Source organism: Haemaphysalis longicornis, unplaced genomic scaffold (assembly GCF_048455015.1).
Source record: "Haemaphysalis longicornis isolate Haplotype H1 unplaced genomic scaffold, Haemaphysalis longicornis Haplotype H1 scaffold_5, whole genome shotgun sequence".
Taxonomy (NCBI): domain Eukaryota; kingdom Metazoa; phylum Arthropoda; class Arachnida; order Ixodida; family Ixodidae; genus Haemaphysalis; species Haemaphysalis longicornis.
The window spans coordinates 150,318,630-150,327,100 of NW_027526385.1; positions in this window are offsets into that span (position 1 = coordinate 150,318,630).

The following is an 8,471-nucleotide window of genomic DNA, read 5'->3' on the forward strand; positions in this document are numbered from 1 at the left end:
TCTTTTTCTTGGTTCGGCTAGGTTTATGCTTGGTTATTCTTGGAGACTCGGCCAAGTTTCCTGCGTTGTGTCGTCGTTAGCCCCTAAAGAGCAAAAAACACTCGGTCATTAAAGTAAACCCCATGTGCGCGTTAACACGGGCGTTGCGTTTAAGCTGCAAGAGTAGCGGAGGGCGGAGCGGGACGAGAGTTTGCTCAAAATTTTTGAACAAGTTTTGTGGCCACCGTTTATCTTGTGTGGTCGGGCGTGTGCGACGCTAAATAAGTTGATTAAAGTTATCGCTTCTGGGCCCTTTGGCTTCGGTCGTTATGGCATTACTTCTTTTGTATGCACCGTCAAAACGGCCCCACTCATCACATCAAGGGCTAGCGCGAGACACCCCGCGACGCGTTTCAAAAGCCGTGCTTGTACCAGCTGTATCGCGTTTCCGACCTGTGGAGACACGAGTCCTGCCCGAGAGCCGCCAGGCAAAGCTGGCGCGTGATTACGACATCGCAAGGAGAGATTTTCCAGCACACGTTCGCCTGTCTAACCACCAGCCTAAACAGCATCACTGTTAAAAGCAAGCTGCGCAGCGGGAACCGTGAAGACGTCGAGGAGTCGTGGCCGCCTGCGCTGCGCTCGCGCGTGCATGCAACATCGCCTTAGCAACGGAGACCTGCCGGCACCGGCATGGCGTCGCGCACACATGGTTGCGGAATGCGCGCCACACCATTGAATACAACCTATGAGTATTCACCAATAGTGTTTCAGTGGTTTTCCTTCTTGTGATTAGTGGAAGGCTATACATACATTTTTTTGTAATTTTCAGTAAACCTAACTGTTTGTTTCAATAAACCCAGCAGGTATTATTACTACTAAAAAGAACGATTGTATGTTTTTGTTGCATAGGTACACTCTTAATCTGGTTCTATGTAAGATCCACTTAGTAACTGGAACTTTTTTGCAAAAAAGTTCCAGTTATATATTTGGAACTGTGTTCCACATATCCTGAAAATTAAGTGGAACAGTGCACCACATATGTTTGCAACTAAATTATGTGGATCGGTGTTCCAAATAAACGTATGCGGATCACTGTTCCAAATAAAAGGGTAGTTCAAGTTACTGGAACATTGATCCATGTAAAATGATTATGGAATTTATCCGGTGCGCCGTTCCAGGTACCTTCAGGCCAGCTGTTTATATAAAACGGTGTTCCTATAGACATTGGGAAGCTGTCTATGGGACTCCACTTTTCCAATATTTCTGCTTTCCTGTCGGTATACACCGAGGTCATATGCCAGGCTGGCGGATGCATTGGTATGAGCAGGAAACCGCAAGCACCATTTTAACACAGCCTTGATATATGACCCGCAGTGATACCAAAAATTGGAAAGCAGAAACCCCCGCAGCAGTGTGGTCCCTGACAGTTCCCAACAGTTGCCTATCGGAGCACAGTTCTATATAAAAGTTGGTCTGAGGCTCCTAGAGCGGCACACAGTCTTTGGCTTCACCCGCAGAATCCTGTTGTGAGTTTCAGCTGCATGTAAAAGAAACAATATACTTGCATTAAAATACGCACGCAACCAACTATTATGACTCATACACTGCTTTTCAACATATTATACAACTTTATTGGGTGTTAGTATGATACATTTCAGATTTGAATAGCTGTCTATTTTGAATTGCACAGAAAATGACCAACGTACAAGGAATAAATACCATAACGATAACACTAGGCTCCAAGTGGCATTTTCACATATTCACCTTTACTCAAAAGCATGGTTAATAAAGACGGTATTAGGGGCAACTGCTTCACAAATAAACAGACGTGTGCGTCTACCGCGGCACTGACACAGACATTATACAACAGTGAGCATCAAATATGCTGTCTTATGAGATAAACCAAGGTAATTTAAAGGCGGAATGACTCATTGCGCTTGCCATACTATGTTTACGCATAACTGTTTGGGAAAATGCAGTTTGCTATTAAATTGTAGGGAAAGGCCTAAAAACAAGCCATACACGGTTTTATTATCACAAACCTACAACACTGCAGTGCAAGAACTTAGGAAAACAACGTTCGAGCCAAGATTAACGATAAAACATTTTGACACGAGAGGTCATATGTGGCAGTATGCCACCATTAAAACATGATTATTAAAGATAGTAGTTTCTTGACACCAGACGTAAGTGTAACATCAAGCTATTTGTTGGCAAAATAGACTTTATGAGCGTCCTGAAAAGGCCTTTGACTTAAGGCACGTTACTTGCCCAAACAATGTGTAGTTGTTTAAAAAAATTCATCCCAAGAAGTCTCACAAAAGCCAGCGTGAATCTTATATAATTTTGCAAACCAGGTAGCTGGAAGCATGCTACACATATTAAAATGTAACAAGCAGACTAATTATATACGTCATCAATTCAAGCGGGAACAAGTCAGACATCCTTAAGAAGCAAACAAGCCAGCGTTGAATCATACAGGTGACCAGTTTTACAAAGCAGACTTGAAATCATTTTTTCCAGCCTCAACATTTTACCTTAGGTGAAATTCACAGCTGCGTGCTATAAACCATAACCCCCCCCGTCTTGCTATCAGTGTAATTGTGACCAAAGCCCTGCTTCTGCCAAGCAAGAAATGCAGGTTTGTTCAAAAAGAAGAAAACTTGTTCAAGCCAAATACGCACATTTTCAATTCTTCTAGGTCATGGGTGTAAGCTCACATCCGGTACTAAAATTTATCAATGAAGGCGGAAGCCATCTGCGTAAATAATCACTGTCACTTTTGCATCAGCAGCAGCACTGCCATGGAAAAAAATCTGATGAGCTACACTTGCATAATAAGGACGTTACAATGAGGTGCCATGAAATACATTATCACCCACTATAGATTCAAAGGCAGCCTGCGCATTGTGCCAATAATAAAAAATAAGGTACGACTTCAGTGTTCATTTGACATGAAACTTGCATGTGCCAGTAACTTAAACCTCTTCATCTGACCTCACCCCCTTCATGCCTTCTATCTGACCTCCTTCATGCCTTTCAAGAGATACTTTAACCTCTACCAATAACTTAAAATCCCAAGTAGAGCTGAACACTTCAAGTATTTCAACAGAGACTCCAACTTAAATGACAGCAGGCCACTGTCAAACTTCTCATGCTTTCCAAGAACTCACTGCAAAAGTCCCAAGAACTCTCCAAAGGCACACAACCATATGAACATGATGACACGATGAAAAAGATGGCATATGCGGCGAAGAGGATGACCACATCTTGAAGTGACAATGCAGGCGGCGAATCCGTGATGTGTTTCTTGCGGGCAATATTGATGCCGCCAGTCCCTTCTCTCAGAATAACCGGGCCTCGAAAAGACTTACTGCTCACGTCATGTACCTTCAAGGAAACAAGAAAATTTTGTTACATGGTTGCTTTAAATGAGCGAGTTGCTTAGGCCCTTTCATAACACAGTAATTGATTTAAAATCACTGAATTCTTGAGTTTTTTCTGGGAGTGCTGTTAAAGGTGAAAGTGCGCCAAACAATATCACCACAGACAATGAATGAAATTGCCCTGATTCTGGAAAGTATCCAACTTTGCTGCCTCGGTATCCTGAATATAAGGTTTTTTTATCCTTGAGAGGTTTCGTTTATAATCAAATATTAATTACTGTAATCACCTTTCGGCATTATATTTTACACACCTTCTCTCTACAAAAAATGTTCTCTATACTGTATAATGTGCTTCCTAGAATGCTGTAGTGAGGCTGGCTTATTATAACTTACAGCTAAACGATGTTTCTACCACAAAGAAATAAATGGCCAGTCATAGGAAATCATAAATATCCCACTGTGGCAGAAATGTTTTTGTGGAATTACTTCCACCTAAAATATTTCCCTCTGGATATGTATTACCTCCATGGTTCGTAGTGGTATCAGGCAGAAGTTGAGTTGACTAATGCTGAACTAGGCTGTTGCACAATTTTCTTATAAATCGCAACTATAGCACATTTTCTTGCAGACGTCACTTTCTGTGCTCTAAACAATTCCCTTAAAAAAATTACCCTTTAACCCCCTGTCAAAATCCAATGCAAGCATTACTCATGCTACGCCTGTATTTGGGAGTATTATTATTGGTGCTACGGGCGTATTAAAGGGGCACTGACACAAAATTTTGAAGGCGAGATAACTTCGGAGATAGATTGGTGGGAACACATATACATCATCTGCAAAATATCAGCGGCGAATACAGCCTAGAACATATTTAAAATCAATTTTAAAGTGTGCGAAACGCAACCGAGCAGCCAGCAGAGGACCACGCGCAATCGACATCCCGAGGATATTGTGTAAATAAACAACATCCAACACATCACGAGTTTGTGGTTGCCGCTTCCGCACTGCCGGCTTTTTTCGCCGGCTCGCCGGGCTCGCCGCTCCAATCGGAGGGCCGGAGGGCGGAGCTTCTGCTCTCGAGAACGAACGACCCGATCGTTGGCGGCGGAGGCGCCGTGATTTCGTCAGCTCATCGGGCAGCTGGCCGCGGCCAAAGTTCTACAGTGATTCCAGGCACTCTGTTTCTATTACTGTTTATTACCATTGGATGCGAAAACGCGCCGGAGGCACGAAAAGCCCACTGAGCTAGCCGCACGGTCGCTGTGCAGGCGGCGGCCACGGCCGCGAAGTGGCCCAGGCCGGCGCAGGTAGCTGGAGTGATAGCTTGTTACCGCTGCACGAAATTGTCCCCAAGTCCCGACCATGGTGGCTTACATGAGTAATGATGCGATGGCGGGTTGCATTAAAAATTGTCATCTGCACCGCTTAAAAGAGCGGCACTCGAATATCCGCCGCAGTGCTAAGCCGAACACATCTGTAGGCGGACCTGTAGGCAGACCGGCCGGCTGCTCCCAGCGCGCGTCTTGCCACCCACCGTCTCGAGCGTGGCGTGTCGTTCTTTAGCCGCGGTAGCATTTGCACTCGCAGCGCCTTCGTCACATCCACGTTCGCATTTTAATTAAGCGCCTCACGAGATCACTACGTGGGGGCATTCGCAGAAACTGCCGTCGATGCGGATTCGACAGTGCTACGGCGGCTCTGCTCTGTGATATCCCTCCGACGGTCACGTGGTCAGCTTTGTTCACACAAAATCCACAAAATCCATAGTTTCGCGGAAATCGCTGAAACCGAAACTGCGACTGGCCGCATTGAAAATGCCTCTAATTAAACAACCGTCGCAAGCTGAAGCAAATGAGGTTTGTACAGGTTATAAGTAGGTCACTAGCTACTTATCGCAACAAAAAAAAACAAGATGCAAAATTTTTGTGTCAGTGCCCCTTTAAAAGCGGGAAATTTAAATCGTCAGTTGCCACCCTATTGTAGCAGCAACCACGTTGGGCGTGTCCGTGGTGCTGGCAAATCACAGCAACAACTCTCAAGGTGTAAAAGCGAAATATTTACAAAACTAAAATACAAAATAGTGTTTTTTTTTGGCCACTGTTGGAGCATCCGTAGTAGGCGGAATGTGAACACAATGGCCAATATTGGCGTTCACGATAACTTCTTAACAGTGAGATTCTATTAGGACGAACAGACCCAGAAATTGAGTCTCGCAAAAACAAAATGCCAGCTTACCCAACCAACATTAAGACCCGGGTGTTTCTGCCAGGGCCGTCTCAATGTGCACTTCCAGGAACGTTTCGCTGACGTGTTCCGAAAAGCTCCTACTGTCACCTTGAGCCACAGGCCAAGCTCTCACTGAAAAGAAGTTTCAAACTATTAGTTACAAAGAAACTACCTAAAAACGCGCCATGAAAGACCCAAAAATGGCAGTGCGTACTTACTTGTAGAATGCAATGATTTCATCCCGTGCAAGAGCTTTAATGTGTTGCCTTCTGATGATACACTTCCAAGAAGGGGTCCAAATACAATTAAAATGGCCATATGCATTCCTTGTACAGCTGTTTTAGGTATATCTTCGCCCTATTGCCTAGAAAATAAACAGTACAAAAATATCAGAGAATAAATTTATGCCTTGCTTTACCCAGGGAGCACGAGAAAATATTGAACAATGTCTGATTCGTTCCACGAAAGTAGAATGTCTTTTTTACAGCGGAAGCCCTGATAATCTTTTCTTGCTAAACAATTTGAGATATGAAAATATTTGAACATACTTTAAGCTCACCTGTCCTTGGTCTATGCGAACTGGTGAATATCTGCACAATATGGACGACTCAAAAAGTACTCTTTTGTGGCTTATGAGCTCCACAGGGCATTCATATTCCGCCACACTCTCCCCGACGACCCTTCAGCATGCCAAAGATGCCTTCAGCCAGTGAATGCCACAACCATGACTTCGCCGGAGCATGTAAAGAAAGGAAATAATTTGTTTTCATTTTTTTTTTTTGCAGAGGAACAAAAACATTTGTCACAACCTACCAGTGGAGGGCCAAATGTGTCAACAGTCAGCCATATACTCTTTCTGAACAGGTCATAGAGTATGAATACAGAATTTAGCAATGTGCTTTTGCAGTATATTTTCTACGTTCAAAGGAGAACAGAAATGGATTAATGTTTGGTGCACATCATGATGCAACAACTTTGCAGCCGAGCGTTTTGAAAATTATTCCAACTCTCGAGCTTCCACTGACATTGATAGCATAAAATGGCAGGAATGGATTATTTTTAAACTTACTTTGTGACGTTAAAACTTCTAATAGTCCACACGTGAGTTTTATGGGTAATTATTCTCAGGTCTCAGGTTACCACTGACATTGACAGCATAGAAACGGCACCCCACTTTCTGCGTGTTTCCACCTGCCTTCCCCTCCACAAAAGGAACGTTTTGTTACTACGCTACTGCTCAGACAATCACTTTCCCTTGCATTTCACGACACGTCAGGGAGCCAAGTAACGTTGACTAGTGTAAATAGACCATCTGAATTCATCGAAGGCATTGGAAGAAACAAGGAACAACTACACACACAGCACAGATAAAAAGCAGTGCTGCCGCCAACGCCTTGAACGCACATCAACATTAGGCGGAATAGCGTGATTAGCACAGTAAATGTATGGCTCTCAGAAGACCAACACAACGCAATTAACACGGAAGTTTGAAAATACCGAGAAGTCTAAAGACAGACCGCTCCGACAAACATGTTGTGTAGTGTGTGCGCGTGAGACAATAGCGTGCGACTAACACGAGAAGATTCAGTACCGCTGACAGGTACAGCAACCGTCAATATACAACTAAGCAACACCACACTATAAGGGGACATGCAGACTCGAGAAATGCGCGCACCAGCCACTTTCTAAATAGCACTAGCTAACCGACGGAGTCAGAAATGTCAAGCCGACTCCGACCCACAAACACACAAGCTATAGTGAACAACGGCAGCAAACGTTTCTCGCATCGAACAGGCAGCGGAGCGGCACGTTTATCGGACGCAGTGATGAACAAGTCAAAGAACAACAACCGTTACCAGAACATAAATAAGCAGCACTCACCTTTTTTGCGCCTCCCGGCAAAACTTCACTTCGTCGAACAGTAAATACAGCCCGAGGACATGAAGAAATCCGCAGTTTCACGCCACAACCAAACTGGCAACCGTTCCCGCCAGTCTGACCGACAGTTCATTTAGTACATCAGGCGCATAACGCGAGCAATCGAGAAAACGGCTAGAGAAGGCCACTGGTGGCGCTGCATGCGGACGAACAAAAAACTAGCTTCCGTAAACGTTGAGACGTAGGGGCGCTGCTGTCGTTAAAATTGTTCACGCAGTCCCGTTTTTCCCTCATCGTCGTTGTACCCGTTGCCGTCCCACTATACCATGCATCAACGCAAGCGGCGCTGCCTTGTATTCTTTCCTCCATGGAGGCTTTCCTCCATGCTGTCAACGCATGCGCACGGCATGCCACACTGAAGTGGCGGTCGTTTCGTAATCGTTTCGGCCAACTTTTTCTTCCTCCGTGCCTTTGGCGATGCACGCCGTGGCCAGTGACCAGTCCTCGGAAGAGATCACAAGCTCGGCACCCTTGATCGCTTATATTTGCTTCGGAAAATGGGAGTAGGCCTCTAAGCGGACGTCTACGCGGCACTGAGGCTGGAACAAAGAGCTCAGATGTTGGCCAAAATAACACGTTAGTTGGGATAAAGTTGTTTCTCTCCGCGGGCCGTGAGCGCGTCCGGTATGTGTGCATACACTTTGATGATAGCTTTATTTCGTTCTTTGCAGTGAAAACAAAACGACGCTTCTTTATTGACTGCGTTCTCTTGACAACAAGTCTTTCCAATACCAACAATATATACTGCGACGCTCTTTGATACCCATGTTATAGAAAACTACTTCCGCACAGTGAATCCAGTGTGATTACTCGCTAATTAGCGAGTAATAATACATCTGCCCGTTTTCCAGCAGTTTTTCTTCATGAACACCAATAGTGCAGGAAAAGAGCAACGGGGGGACCAGCAGGAGAAGGCAGGTCATTCGGTGAACTTGAATT